This window comes from Athalia rosae, chromosome 2, assembly GCF_917208135.1.
Source record: "Athalia rosae chromosome 2, iyAthRosa1.1, whole genome shotgun sequence".
Classification (NCBI taxonomy): domain Eukaryota; kingdom Metazoa; phylum Arthropoda; class Insecta; order Hymenoptera; family Athaliidae; genus Athalia; species Athalia rosae.
In genome coordinates this window covers 17,671,848-17,687,431 of record NC_064027.1, presented here as the reverse complement: position 1 = coordinate 17,687,431, position 15,584 = coordinate 17,671,848, and the positions used below count along the sequence as shown (strand labels likewise).

At 40.0% G+C, this 15,584-nt stretch overlaps 1 protein-coding gene across 3 annotated transcripts in view; it reads left to right on the top strand.

Annotated features, from left to right (window-relative positions):
- LOC105684934 (tachykinin-like peptides receptor 99D) overlaps positions 1-15,584 on the top strand; it is a 142,505-nt gene that overhangs the window by 61,750 nt on the left and 65,171 nt on the right. The gene's annotated exons all lie outside the window — the stretch shown is intronic.

The window sequence follows — 15,584 nt, the reverse complement described above, 5'->3', positions numbered from 1 at the left end:
AACCGAGCAGTCCCGAAGTCCGTATATATTCGTACGTTGCTATACGCGCCATTTTCACGGTATAAAATTCTATGCGAGGCGCACTATTTTTCGGCGACCTACGAACCAATCAATCTTAATTTTCTCGAATAAAAACAATGATAGCGCTACTTATCAGCGGCAAAGCAGAATCCGCATTAATCAACCGCCCCTATATAGCGTCTCTCATCTCACCCTTCGCGGAGCTACAGTCCCTTCCGAAGGCCACGTATTAAACGGGAGTCCTGTGAATATAGCTGAGTGAAAAGGATGGAAAAAACGGAAGAGAAATGGTATGAGGTTTATTAATAGTTCACTACCGTGGGTCTTACGGGTTGCGCAGAACGAGCGGAGGGAATGTCGTCGTCAACGTGAGAGCGTCGATTATAAAAGTTCCCGTCACAAAAATAACCGATAGTCGATGATCAATGGACACCGTATACGGAGCCATTGTGATTTTCAAAGGGCATTATGATAGCCGCGACTTTTGAGTAAGCGATTTTTTTGACTAGGTATTATAGAGTTTAGAAAAAAGTAATTCGTAAAAGGAATCGAGCGAATATAGAAAAGAAACCTCACCGACGACTCGCAGGTGTGAAATATTAAAGGTGTGTATTATGCCCGCGAGAAGTTCGCCTGATTTCGGAAATATCGAAACTGCGATTCTTTTGTTCCGTGAGAGCAATGTTTTATCGATCCCGCGAGCCCTTCGATATGTACGTATATCTGCTCCTACTTCATTTTTATACCCACACGATCTTTCGGGAGAATGTAGAGACGGCGAAGTGGAGGGGGGGAGGGGAAACTTAAAGGGGAATTGCTTATTTCGTCCAGCGGTAAGCTTTCCTCTAGATCGTTTCGGGGAGAGAAATGTTTCGGTTGACTGACTGCCGATTCGCGAGCGCAACATCTGCACGGCCGTAAAATAAAAGAACTTGCCAAAACAGTTGGCTAAGTAAGCGATGATGTGGAATTTCGGATGAGGATATTTTATCGTTTTTATTCTATTCCCGTCTAGGTACACCGATACGGGATTTTTTTTTTGGCGATGAAGTTCGACGACGCCGCGATGTCCCGAGTACTCCGGGTCGGATTTGCGATGGCAAAAGCAAAGTGCCAAAATACCATGAAACGCCGCAGGTGCTTCAAATATACAAAAATGCAATCGTGGCCCGTAAAGCTCTTTATGACTCGCCGCTGCTCCAGCTAGGCTGCGACTACGACCTCAGAACTAACGTGCTTTTTTCTACCGTTGCTTTTCATATATTTTTACGATCCAAGGGAAATCATCTCCGACCTTCCGGTACCGAAGAATTTCGTCGTATATCGGATAAAAAATGTACCGTACCACCGTTGAATACCCTCAATAATTTTTATTAAATTTCATCCAATACCATTGCGAAATGGAAAGAAAACATTCGCGAGAATCTGTTGACCCCGTGATGCGGATTATATTGCAGATTCGCCGAGCGATTCGAAAACGCAATTTTTACATTTTCCAAAACTACGCTATCGACTTATGCAAAACTCGTTCACTTTATTCCGGAATTATGAAAGAAAATTTCATACCCGAACAAAGAAACGGTTTTGAATCGGTCAAAGCTTTTATACGTGGCTACGCTGCTCCTCGACTTCTCCCAATCGGAGTGAATCAATCGGCTGATACAGTTCGACGTAAGTGTGACAGAAATAGTTGCACCGAAAGACGGCGCCATATATTTTTCGTTTTCGAAACTAAATTCAGTTCGATCCGGTCCTGAATTATTCAAACTCGCCTCTTCGCTCGTGGTCGAGAAAATTCGCTCCTTTGCCGGCCTAAGGAAGCCGGATCCGAACTCGCCTCGATATTTAGTCGCGTGATTCCCGTTTCATCTCAATGGACCGGGAGGAGCGGCGCGCACGCGGTACCGAAACTGTCCGCGGCAATCGAGAGACACGACTTTTAGTTTAGCCGGCCGTGTCCCGCGAGACAAAAACCCTCTCTCCTGATAATGTTGAGATATGTTCGGGTATACATTTACCGCAAAAAGGTACTCACAACGAATGAAAATTATTCTTCAGACAAAACCAAAACAAAAAAGAAGAACAGCGAAATTTAATGTACCCATTAACAAATATCCGGGCAAGCGAGCTCCACGCTCTACCTTTACCGCGTGAAATATTGAATTTCTGCCTGACGGATGTTTCGACTCTCTCGCCATTTAATTTTCACGGATTTCTTGGCATAGTCAAGTCATGCGGCGTTACCTCAACTTGATGTATTACTGGATGTGCTCACGGTGCATTCAGCACCTGTCACGTGTCACGTACCATGAAATCTACAGCTGCAGCAATAACGCGCGCTTATAGGGACTCCGACGGAGATTTTCGACGTTTAGTTGCAGCTCGGACGTGAAAATATTCACGGATATATCCCCGCGGGTTCTGCGCCGGATGTGAGACCAATCAAACGTTGCGTTCAAGATTATTTGATTAACGTACAACACGCCCGACTACGCCGACAAAAAAAAATACTCGCAAACCGTACCCGCGTACAATCAGACGATGTATAATTAGCGAAGGGAAATACGTTGGATCGGACAACGTTCGAATATTACGCCGAACCATAGATATATTGAACGAACAAATGCGCGGTGTATAATGATATTATGTCATACGGTTGGTCGAGCTAGGGCATATATTTGGTGGAAGTCGAGCTCGAATCTCAGATTAATTTTCACTCAATGGGATACAATTAGTCTCTGGCTGAATAAATAATTAGGATCTTATAATTTTATGAGAGTTTTTGAAAATTTGTCAAAAATAAATACCATTTGTCTGACCGGAAAAAAGAGATTTTTTTTTTCGTACATTAATTAGCAGGAGACTGAAAATTAGCTGTGTTTAAAAATGAGACGAGTAAATCTTACTCCGGTGAAAGTTCAGGATCGCAAATATCAAGAGCATGAATCAGAGTACGACATCCAACAGTGAAATTACCCGACATGTTTCCACGTGAAGGGATTCGTTCTGTCCGAGGTAAACGAGAGCTTGGGATCGAGTCCGTCCAGCTGCGGAGAAGACAATCACCGAAATCCTCGTTAAGTAGTGAGAGAAAAAGAGAGGCGGCGGAATTCAAAGCGTAGGGTACGTGGAAACGCCGTTCGGGAAATATAAGGGAGATGAAAAAAAGTAGAAAGGAAAGGGCATTATCCCGGCTATCAGAAGCATCATCCCTCTCTTTGGAGGGGAAAATTGTACCTCTGTAGCCAGCGACGCGCCGCGGATGACCGTGTCTTTCCGGAGCAATTTCGAGACTGCTTTTCGAAAACGGTTGCGAATAACCTTTCGCAGTTACAGTAAATAAAGGAGTTCGAATTAAAACTGATTACCAATTGGGTCTAATCAGCGAGACAAATTGAGCACGAAATGGGGATTTTTAATTTTTAACCCCCGCAAATGACGACCATTCGCGTCCATGCGATGCTCTCGTCGAGCAATAATCCCGTGTCACGAGAAGAACATTTTCAAATCGATAAGACTTATTTCCAATCCTTATCTATTCGAATTTAATCGCGGGGACAAAATAGTAACGATGATACCGCGACAAATATAACGTCGGAGACGTTCTTCGAACGTTATGACCCGAGCAACGGGACACTCTAGACGGTCGGGAGATAAGAGCTGACACTTTGGGAATCGTTCAATCCCGGATATAGATGCAAGAGAACGTAGAACAAGCGAATGGGGGAGTGATCTCTCTACCCCGTTTCAACGTTCTCTGCGCTCGTATAGGTATGTGTGCAACGTGTAATGTCTGCGCCCACGAGTACTACCTGCAAACTTCATATGCATTTATGATCCGGGCAATCCTGTAATAAAACAAAATATTAACGCCGACGTTGAGACTTCGAAGTTTTTATCGCCGGCAGTATTCGAGGAAAACTCAATAGGTAGGTAAGTACACCGGTGCACATGACGCTAATTGTAAGTCCCAGCATTCTTCCGGTTTATTGCTACATTTCATTCGTCGGTGGGCAAAAAAAAAAAAAAAATGCAGCTTTGTCTGTATTATTAGTAAAGTTGTCGGAGGACGGAATGGTAAAGAAACTGGTTGAGTGACGTCTATCCAAATTGCGACAAGAAGTAACTTGCAGCGAATGAAGAAAGAGGAACAAACAGCCGATGTAGTATGCGATAATTCGTAGAAAACAAGAATCGAGTCGAAACGAAAGGAAGAAAAGTTTAAAACTACGGCAATGTCCTACAGTCGATATATGAAAGTGCAACGAAGCGAAAAGGGTGTCGAAAGATCTGCAGGATATAAAGTATAAGAAGTAAAAGAGGTCGGGTCGGAAGCGCACATTAGAAATGTAGAGCAGAGAGAAAAAAAAAAAAAACGGAGAAAAAAAGAAAACCTCCGGACCGGAAGAAAGAAGTAGAAATTGCGAAGTACGAGGAGAAAAATTAGAGACATTAAAAAACGTAATATAGCAGGTAATATCCAGCTGGAATTCGATATGACGTGGCAGGAAAAATAAAAAAAAGTACAAGAAACTATGAAAAGCGAAATATGCATGTACCATAGGTATATGAGAGGGACAAATATACTCCTGAAGGCGGTCAAACTCGTCTCGATAAATTCGGAGACGTACGTACGAAAACGTTATTCACTTGCGAGGAATTTTTCACATTCGAGTTGTATGGGTATCTCGACACACGGATAGTTTGAAATTTGAATCTTTCGTCGAACCGAGGGGAATCCCTCTTCACCTCGCGAGGCGCGTCAACGAATGGATCTGGCGAACATGTTTTCCATCGATTCGCCCATAACTCGTTTAAAGACGAACGTCACATCCACCGTCTTTAGAAAACGAGACGATCCACGCAGGATCCGATCAAACGCGCGAACGATGAAATAAAAAATAGAATTATACCGCACAGCACACATCCGTTGGATTCGAAACGTTCGGTCTTATATAGCGATTGGCCGATCCTCATCGACGAGAAAATTACCCTGACCTATCGTCAGTGATTAATGACGTCACAAATCGCTGTGGGCTTACACACTCCATTTATTAGCCATCGCGAAACACGTCAATGCCCACACATCCGTACTGAAACATGCCATAGACGGTCATTCTCACGAATCTGTATGGGGTAATATATCTTACCGGGGCCTGTAAATATCCGTTAATTTTCGTCGGTACGAAAGAAGACCTCGGTAGCTCGCCGCGTCCCCCCTTGATTTTCATTTACTGGTATGATTTATATATCTTTACCTCAACGACCAACGTCACGTTCGCCCGCAACATGAGAACGATCGCGTCATTTTGGTACCTGTATCTTCTTTCAAGCAATGTCGCGTACGGCCTCGCGATGCTCCTCTCGTCAAACTTGCAAATTTCCAAAATTTTAGTCGACTGGCTGCCTAAAAATGTACGGCTGTGTTTTTTTTCAATGACCATCTTCTATTCGCCTTGGGAATAAATCACACTGCACAAATTAAACGAAAATTCGGATATTTACGAGCATCGGAGCATTTTTCGATCATTTCTCGAGATCCTAATTAACGCGTTGTTTTCCTTGAGACGAGGTCGTTTTTTCGTTGTCCGAACACACAACTCCGGGGATAGCAGGTACGTGCGTTGTAAAATTATCGGTAAATCTGTTCGCGGAGCTACATACAATTGAAACCTTTGTTGTCGTCGGGTGTTTTATTTACTTTTATTGTGTTCGTAAGGGTTTGCTCTAACGCGTAACAAATCCAACAGCTGCACGTTGCACAATGGCTTACGGATTCGCCTCTGCCTCCGCGGTCCACATTTACAAGAACTGAATGCAACATCTTTTTATTATTCATTTTTGCTTTTTTTCTTCCAATTTTTTTTTTTCGTTAAGTATATATTATCTGCACCGCACGCTTTGTTCCTCGGAGCTTCGCTAGGTTATTACACTTGAACTCACCACCCGCGAGTTGGTTTTACATTAACGATACTCTTATCGATTTCTTTAGAGAGATATAACGTTATCCGAAAATATTACCTTCGTTAATGCGAGATATTCGTCCGTCTTTTCTTGGGCTCTCGAAATAAACTTGAAAAGTTGGCTGTTAGTGGAGCTTTTACATTCTCCCGGTATTAAAATATGAAAAATGAATTCATTCTGGGCGAAGATCCCTCATTAGAATTCTGCCGTCTTTAGTTTACAGTAGGTATATAGGTGCGCCTTGTTTGCGAGCCTCGCTCCCGTCGACGTCGTCACAGTCTTCTTAGTCGTCGTCGTCGTCGTCGTCGTCGTTGTCGTCTACTTCAACGCGATGCAGACGTTGGGTACTCCAAATAACACTACGCGAGCGAATAGGCAAACGCTGTCTTAGTTCACTGATAAAGGGTCAAAGCGTACACAAGGCTGAAAGGGTGAAGACTAAGGCAGCAGATTACTCCGTACTCACTGACTGTTTGCACGACTATAATCTCTTGTTGCAAATTGCGGACCAAGATTACTAAAATATCGCTGCACACGCCCAGCACATCGTGCACCTCGCGTCTCCGTGCCTCTGGAAAAAAAAATGAAAAGCAGTAAGACTTGTGAGCGTGCCTATGTCGTCGCAGTGCCTCACTTCAGACTGGTACGTTACTCGATCACAAAATTCGGCGTATTTCCGATCGGTAATCGATCCGTGTAAAAAATTAAGGCGTCGACAATCGAACGACGCGTGATCCTGACGAAGAATTTTAATTCTTTGCTCGCGCGACGGGAAGAGACTTTCTGGATTTTCTTCTGTTTTCTCGAATCGACTCGTATGTTAGGGGAGAAAATCTTGACAGTAGCCATAAGTAATGTCCTCCGAGCGACCACGACCATAGGCGATGACCTTCTCGGTGGAATGGTCTTGCGAACGGTTCGGAACGTGGTGTAGATGTCAGAAAAACCTATCGTCTTTCTAGCTGGATGGCTCTTCTTTGTGATATATTCGTTCGTGAGTTATATGAATTCGCAAGATGCTTAGCGTCAGAGCCATAAACAGAGCGAGAATTATGTTCCCGTAGGTAGGTAGGTACGTACGTACGTACACACCTGCTGATGTATTTATGGGTTCTTTAGCGAGTTATCCAGGATAATTTTTCGTGTCAGAAAAAAACGTGGTATTTTCATCGTGTATTATTGCACAATGTCGTTATCCGTAGCGCGTAATTATCGATCAATCAAGCGTAGAATGGGGTCAGCTAAATATCTCTATTGTCGAGTTTGAAACCACCAATTTATATGCTAAGCCTGGTGATGACATATCGCTTATCGTCCAAAGAAATAATAATTAGAGATCCGGTTGACAAAGGTGGTATTCGCGATATGGGAGGGAAATTCAGATCTGTTCAATAAAGTATTCCCAACATATGCAAGTTCCGTGTACCTATATATATATACGTACGCCGATATACGGATGTGCTAATTCCAGATTAATCTCTGGAATGATTGAATTTGCGTCCAATTCATGATTCGCAAATGGCACGAATCATATTGCACATGTTTTTACTTATTCACTTCTCCGTAAATGGGAAACCCATGAAACCTCGCGAGGTACCATCTTTCGATAAATAACGTACACGGAAGTTCGACACTCGCCCTGGGGGTGAAAAATCGAACGGACTATTTATGCATCTCTACCGGGTAACCTGGGCTAAAAATGCATCGAATCGACTCAGGCGACGTATAGCCCCTTGCAGTTGATCTTCGGTGGTTTTTGAAGCGCGGCTAAAGTTCCTTGAAAAGAATAAATAATAGATTGCGGTACAACGAAACACTCAGCCGTGATCCAAAGGCGTAACCAAAACCCAAGGAGCACCGTTGGATTTCGTGACGTTCCGAGTTTTATCCTATAAGCTTAAAGGATGGTGATGGTACGACACTATCGTCGTTGTATGGCGGCCCCAACTAAGCTTGAAAAATATGCCATCCGGGACTTGCGGGGAAAAAAAAAATCATCTACTCCCTAAACAAGGTCTGTACTTATAATACAATATCATAACGGAACTTCGATCGCGTCGTATTGTCGAGTTTTCTATACCGCCATTTATTCATTATTCACGCTCTTCAAATAAAATGTCTTGTTTACTCGCTCGCTTTCGCAGTGAGGAAAAAAATCATATGGCACAACAAAAACTTAAACGATTCGCAGCAGTCGCTCTGAAATTATCTACAACAAGAGGCAAGAGGGGGTGAAGAATTTCTTCAAAAAAATAACAAACGTTCGAAATAAAAGTTTCAAGATTCGAAGGGATGAAAAACACATATCTACATACCTTTTCCAAATCATCCGTTAAAATTCGACTCGGGCTTCTTCAATGGGAACACCTACATTTTTTTCTTGACAAAAAAAAAAAAAAATTTCTTTGAAATTAAATTTTGCAATGAAGATAAGATGACGATATATCGATTTTTATTTTCCGAGGCGCTAAAATATGGATTGAATTCCCCACGGCGGTCATCGTTTCGATCATTTATTGACAGGAAAAATTGATGTGGAAGAAAAAGTGTAAGGGATGAAAGTTTCTGATTTTTCTTCGTTTTTTTTTTTTCAAGTAGTTCGATACGAATCTTCCCGAAGAAAAGGAGAAAAGAAGAGGGGTGTCCATTGGATTTATTTGAGTTCGCGGTGAGTTTCCTTGTAATGGAGTTCCGAGTTAGCGAAGTATGAGACACCCTGCGTGAGAGCATAACTGTGGGTGTAGGTTGGGTACTCCGTAGGTTGGTAGAACTGAGAGATCGTGTTACACGGATGCCAAGACGTTCGGGAAGGAGGTAAGTGCTCCGGTCTATGCAAGCTGGCAGCCGGGTTGATGCATACAGTATTTCAGGACAGGCATTCTAAGAGGTTCCAGCAAATATTGCAAGCAAGTCAACGTTGCGACAACCCGTTTCACCTTTACTTAGACGGGCCCACCTTCTTACCCCTATAATGTTATGCCGGCGCCATTAGCGGTTCGATATTGTTCATTTTAATAACGAAACGCGATCCATATGCGACGACAAACAATTCGGAGGAGATATAAACCATGGCAAACATGCGGTTTTCGATAATTCTTAGTCGTTTCAACCAAGGTGTAACTCGAGTTATCGAGTTACACACGTGTATCGTATCAGCTATAGCGAATACGCGTCCGTTCGTAATTATTCGTTTATTGGAGAAATTCAATTGTTTGATAATCTGTTCCTTTTTTCATTTCTCCAGAAATGATAGGCGACGCGAATAATTTGAGAAGGAGGAAAAGTAGGAGCGGATAGTATAAGATTAATGTTCGTGATCTGGGTGACAAATTGCAGCACTCTGTCCGGTGAAAATAAATTGCGGGATCAATATATATATATACGTCTATAGTTACCTCCGAGTGTGGAAAAGTGAAAGCGGAGTGAATACCAAAGTGGTGCATTTTTCAGGCTCTTTTATAATTACGACACGGACAATCAGTTGGGTATAAATAAGATTCGTTGCAGCCCGCTACGGCGACTGTATACCTCTATGTATCATTGGACGACAGCGGAGAGGAGAGTTACAGTTTTCTTTTTCTAGTTCATTACCAACTTCAGGGTCGCTAAGTTGAATCTGCCGTCACTTCCGTCCTCGCCGATCCGTTTCTTTACTTCGTTCCTTTTCTTTTCTTCACAATGGCGGAAGCTTGTCGAAAATGGAGATTGCGAATATTAATTGCATTCCGCGGAATGAATCACGGTCTTGAATTAAACCGATCGCCCCGTCTCGATTAACTTCGATTAATGAATAAGACCGAATAATATTTCAGGACGTACGAAGTTGCGAAGGACGTTGACGTTTCGGAGGCATCGCCGAGACTCGCAGCGCCATATGAATCTCCTTATATACTTATAGATACGACGCGATCGCTCAAGCCTTCGCTGCTACTCCCGCTGGAGGATCTCATCTAGGCAATTTTATTGAAAGCCGGAAACGACTTTAAGAAAATGCTGCTCGTATTTCGTCGGGAATAAAAGTGTCTAAAATGTAATGGCTATGTTGAGGTTAAGTGGTCGGAAGTAGGAAGGCACACTGAAAACTTCAGTACCTACTTTGAGCACACGTGGTTCCTTTGTTCTCTTCGTAGCGTGTATAACTTGGACAACGCGCGTGAATCTAACGATAAGTCACGTAACTTTTTCCCTACAGCAGTTACACTTCTGTAAATATGTGTGTATATAAATGTATGTAGTACAGGTCGTAGGTATGTAGAACGTAGAATAAATACGTACAATACATAGCTGATATAATATGCATATATTCGTTTGCCTTTCGCGTACCCTCCGCATCCAAGTGTATCGCGAAGAGGAAGAGCCGGTGGGGTGGACGTCATAAAAGCAATAAGGTTGAAAATAAAAATAAATAACGAAAATACGTCAGCCGCGGAGATGACGCGGAGTTTGAAAGAGAGAAAGATATCCGCTCAGACACGAAGCGTAAAAATGATTAACGAACCGATCTCGACACGTTCGTGCATTTGCGAATATACGTTTCGTTGTTCGTACAACATTTGCGAGTTTAAATTTATTCAGGGAATAAAAATCACAGTGAGCGGGTGTCCTTACGGCTGGATGTAGCTTGTTGTATAATTTTTTAATCTAACTTGTAAATTAGTTACACCGGCAATTATCGCAAGTGGTGTATGTTTTGTTTCTCCTTTCCTTCACCCCCCTCTTATTGTTAGATTACCTCCGTTCGTATTTTGTCCGACACACCGAAGGAGGAATTTGCAACGGCTAATTTAACGCGATTACCACGCGGCTAACTAAATTTTCGACATTATCCAGATCGAGAGATTTGTAGCAACGACGTCGCAATCGAATCAACTCGTCTCACGAATGGTGTAATCTGAAAATCTAACGATGTTTGAAAATTTTTGGACAACGAATACCAAAAACTTCGTCGAAAAACATTTCTCTGCGTGCGATCCACGTTATTTCGGATAATCGACATGGTTCGATCAAAACGAGACGCCGCGTATACCCAAACTCGATTCCGCGAGCGTACCGAACTGACAAAATTACTTTTCAAAACTTGTTTCCTCTCAAGTATAAACATTTCCTCCTAAAATTTCTTATCAAACATCAAGGAAGCAGTCTGCAAGGTTACGTCGTGGTAAAAATAAAAAATCCAGAGTCAATTTCAGCGAAAATATATGGGGCTGTTCGCGTCAACTCTACTCGCCTGCCTCCAGATCCCGCCGTCTCAGATTTGATCCGTGACACCCTTCGGGGTATTGTCTCAGCTCTGATATGCTCTTGAAATTTTTGTTTTCGAATTTTTCCGACCCACCCTTCCCGAGTTACGAATATTCCGTTTCCAAAATCAGGACCATATCGCGTGAAATCTGAAAAGCTTAAAAAAATTCCAGTGAAACGTGTGGAGGAATGTGGTACGATCATACCCACCGTAAAAATTTTGCAAGAATATCTCTTTCGGATCTCCATGTTGCTATCGATACATGTAGTCTCCGATCCGGATAGAATGCGATACCATAGATATATTGAACTAGATCGGACAAGTTGCGAAAAGTGAGAGTCATAGGGTATTAAGTCGCAAAATAAGAGTGCCAGCCCAGAGCGCCCTCTGCGTTTCATGGTAAAACAGACCCTTCATCGACCTCTGAGAGATTATCGGTCAACCCCACGAACGATCTGTAGATCCAATCTTCAAATTCATCCTTATAGACGGTGACGCGCGACAAATATAACACGCTCGTCCGGACTATCGGTATTACGGTGCAGCAGATGAGCTTCTCTCATCACTAGGATGATTTCAGTGCAAATGGATATTATGATAATTTGTTCACATTTGAATAAAAAAATCTGAAATACAATATTTTCTGTAAGGAGAATTATTCTTGTTCGGTTGAAAAAAATTTCAGTATAGTTCGCAATATTACGGCTTTGGAAAAAAGTAGTATTTCATGTTCGCTAACACAAACTATCGGTCAAAAAAAAAAAAAAAAACTGAATATAACTGTTATTCTTGTTGGGGCTTGCGAGTAGGAGTTTGTTCGTTGTTCAGCTTTTTGTGAACTTGTTAATATGTCACGATGGAAAGATTTTCGAGTACAGAAAAAATTTAGAAAAAAAAAACCAAAATCAAAATCCAAAGATGCCGAGGAAAGGAGAATTAATTGAAAATCAATTGGGAAATAATGATTTCTAAGTGAGAAGAAAACTTGTAACAAGTTTTTCAAAGAAATTAGATTGTTCAATTAATTTTCACTGGAACTTAATTCTATCATTAACGTGTTGTCATTTTCTTCGTTTCATTTTCTTTAGTTAGTTTATTTTCTACCGACCGACTTAGGGTCGTTTGCATTTGTATCCAAACGAACCTAAGTCGAAATTTCTTATGTCCAAACGAACCCTGGGCAAATTTTCTCCGTAGAAACGGATTCTGTCTAAACGATTTCTGTCCAAACTAACCTCACTCGCACCAGCAACCAGGCTTTAGCTCGCCGCGCATCAAAGCGACGACACTCGCTTCCCAGCAAATTATCACTTTTGCACCTCGCTCTTTTTTCGTCCTTCTAGTCCTATAGTCTAGTCAACAAGTGCCTTTTGGTCAAATTTGAGTTAGCCTTCGCCGAATTCAATGTAAAGGTGATTTTTGGATCCAGAATGAGCTCGAGAAACTTCAGAAATCGCATGACAACGCGGTTGAAAAAATTACAAAAGTAATGGAAAAAAAGTAGGGTTCGGTTTTTTGCGGATATCTCGAAAACTATTGCGGCTATCTGAAATTTGATCTGAAAAAAATTCAAAAGGGGAAGAAAACACACTAAAAAAAAGTCCAACCTCCCTGAACTGCACCACGAATATTTATGATTTTAATTGAGCTATGAAAAAATGACCGATCACACCTGATTCGGCTCCCACGCGCGATGCTCGTTTGGGAGACATGAGCAAAAAAAAAATTTATTCAACAGTTTATATATGAATATTGAGGGATAAAAAAATTTAGGTACTTGCTGGACACTTTAATAAACAATAATCAGTTGGAAAAAAATTAGAACCAGAATTACTCATTAACTGTTGATACGGCAAGTAATAATACGATAGTAGTAATTTTGGTAACAAAGGTAAGAAACTCGAAGAGAACGAAAAAATTCAAGATCCATAAATTTTTTAAATCAAAAAAAAACTAGAATTTTTTTTGTTCAAAAACCCACACACAGTTGTTATTGTATCATATTTAGTAATAAAAAAAAATCTCGCTCGAAAATTCATTTGTTTATAACAAATTGTAATGCGAAAAACAATTTGAAAATAATTGAGAAATTTTTTTCCTTTAGAATGTCAAATAACAATTGAAATTATGATTTAAACAAGGAAATGTTTTCTTAAAAAAAAAATGTCACTCCTTTTTTTATATTTTTAATTTTTCTCCATAGCTTCAACGAAGTGGAAGGAATTTGAAACTTTCGGTTTGTTAATTATCCGAGTTTTTTTGTTATTTGCCTATTGAGAAAGAGTTTTCAATTTACAAAAGCATAGTACATTGAAAAATGATGAATAAATTTTTTTTTCCAACTGATTATTGTTTACTAGAGTGTCCAGTACGTACTTGAATTTTTTCATTCCTTAATATTCATATATAGACTGTTGGATACATTTTTTTCGCATATGCCTCTGAAACAATCATCGCGCGCGGGAGCCGAATCAGGCGTCATCGGTCATTTTCTCATAGCTCAATTAAAGTTATGAATATTCGCGGTACAGTTCAGGAAGGTTGGACTTTTTTTTAGTATGTTTTCTGCTCTTCATGAACCTTCTTTCAAATTTGGGATATCTGCAATAGTTTCCGAGATATCCGCAAAAAACCAAACGTGGTATATTGGAACAAAATTTATTCGAAGAACAAGCTATTTGCTTTTAATCGTGTCAATAACTATATTTTGTTAAATTTCATTATTATAAATCTCATTGATTATCGATCCGTTTTTTTTTTTATTTCTTTTTTTACGAAAAGAAGTTCATATTGTATTGTCATCCAGTTATGAGGAGTGTTTGAAGTTTCAAATATCTAGCTCATTGGGAAGTTGGTTTAAAATCGATTGCAAAATTTTTACTGAACAGACAAACAGATAGACAAGAAAGCGGGTTAATAAAAACTTGATAAAGAGGAACGCTTCGTTACAGAGTCGTATCACCAATTGAAACAAAATAGATTCCACAAAAGCTCTATACAGAATGAAATTATTTCTTACCAGGTAGAATCTGATGTGAAATGTAAAAATAATTTTTCTGAGATAATTTTTTGAACAAATTTATGAGAGTAAAAAAAAAAGTTCTTTAAACAAATTTAAAGAAAAAAAAAAAAAAGCACTTCACCGTTTTTGTGGATGCGATACGATAATTTGAAATATCATTCTCTTTTTAATTCCAACACGTTATTTTCGTGGTCAATGGTGATCCGGCAACGCTGCGCATAAAGTTATCTCGAGTATATTGTAGAATCAAAAGTAGGAATTATATTTTTATATAAATATATATTATATATACTCGGTGCAACATTGCCAAATCACAGGTTTTGTTTCAGTGTTCTAAGATTGATACACTATGATCAGATATTAGATCTTACAATCATCCTCGGTGTACAATGCATCATAAGCTGTATACATAGGCAATACAGAATACATATGGGTACGTATGTGGCAAAAAAAAATTTCTCTGAACCTTGTGAGAATATTCATCTGAGATTTGTGTAAAAATTTTAGATTTTTGAAAATTATTGATTCTAATTTCAGCAGTTCAAAGATAGACAAGGATGTCATATTTCGGAACAATGAAAAAAAATCTCGATACACCTTTTTTTTTACCAAATTTTCCGTACTTTTTGAAAAAATTGATTTTGACTTTCCATGGCCTTTAAAATGACCCTCTCGGTCATTTCAAGTGCCAAAATTCCTCGTTCAGAAATTTATAGAATTCTAAACTTTCTAATATCTTCTCTTTGTCTTCTGCGATTTTTCTTCAGAAGTTTTAGTTTTTGCGTGTAAAATTAATTTTGTATATTATAATTGCAAAATGATGATTATGAAAAAAATGTTTTGTACGAATGCTGCTTAGCTTTTCTTGTAGATTACGAATCTGCAATACAAAATATGGATTTCCGCTCGGAAAACCAAGTGACCCTCAAAACCCCCATACAATCCAGCTAAATTTCAATATCCATGGTATTATTGAATTTTCTTTCTATGATTCTGCAATTTTTGTTTCAAAAATTTTCCAAAATAATCCTCAGTTTTTGAGAAAACACCTTGTAACACTTTGAAAAATATATCCTGTTTACATGGAGGGTACAATCCACTATGCCGTGCATTCGTGCATTTTTGGATTTTGTGTTCTGCTTGTTGAGACATTACTGCAATAATTTATCACGGGTAAAACAGCCATGTATAACTGTATCTAATATATCACGTTAAAAATTTATGGATACCGTGTATAACATGGCTCATGTCGCTTGGTCACATATCTGTCGGTCAAGTCGAACAGTTTCATAAAATTATCATATCGACCTGTTAAGCAAATCATGGGGTTTTAGG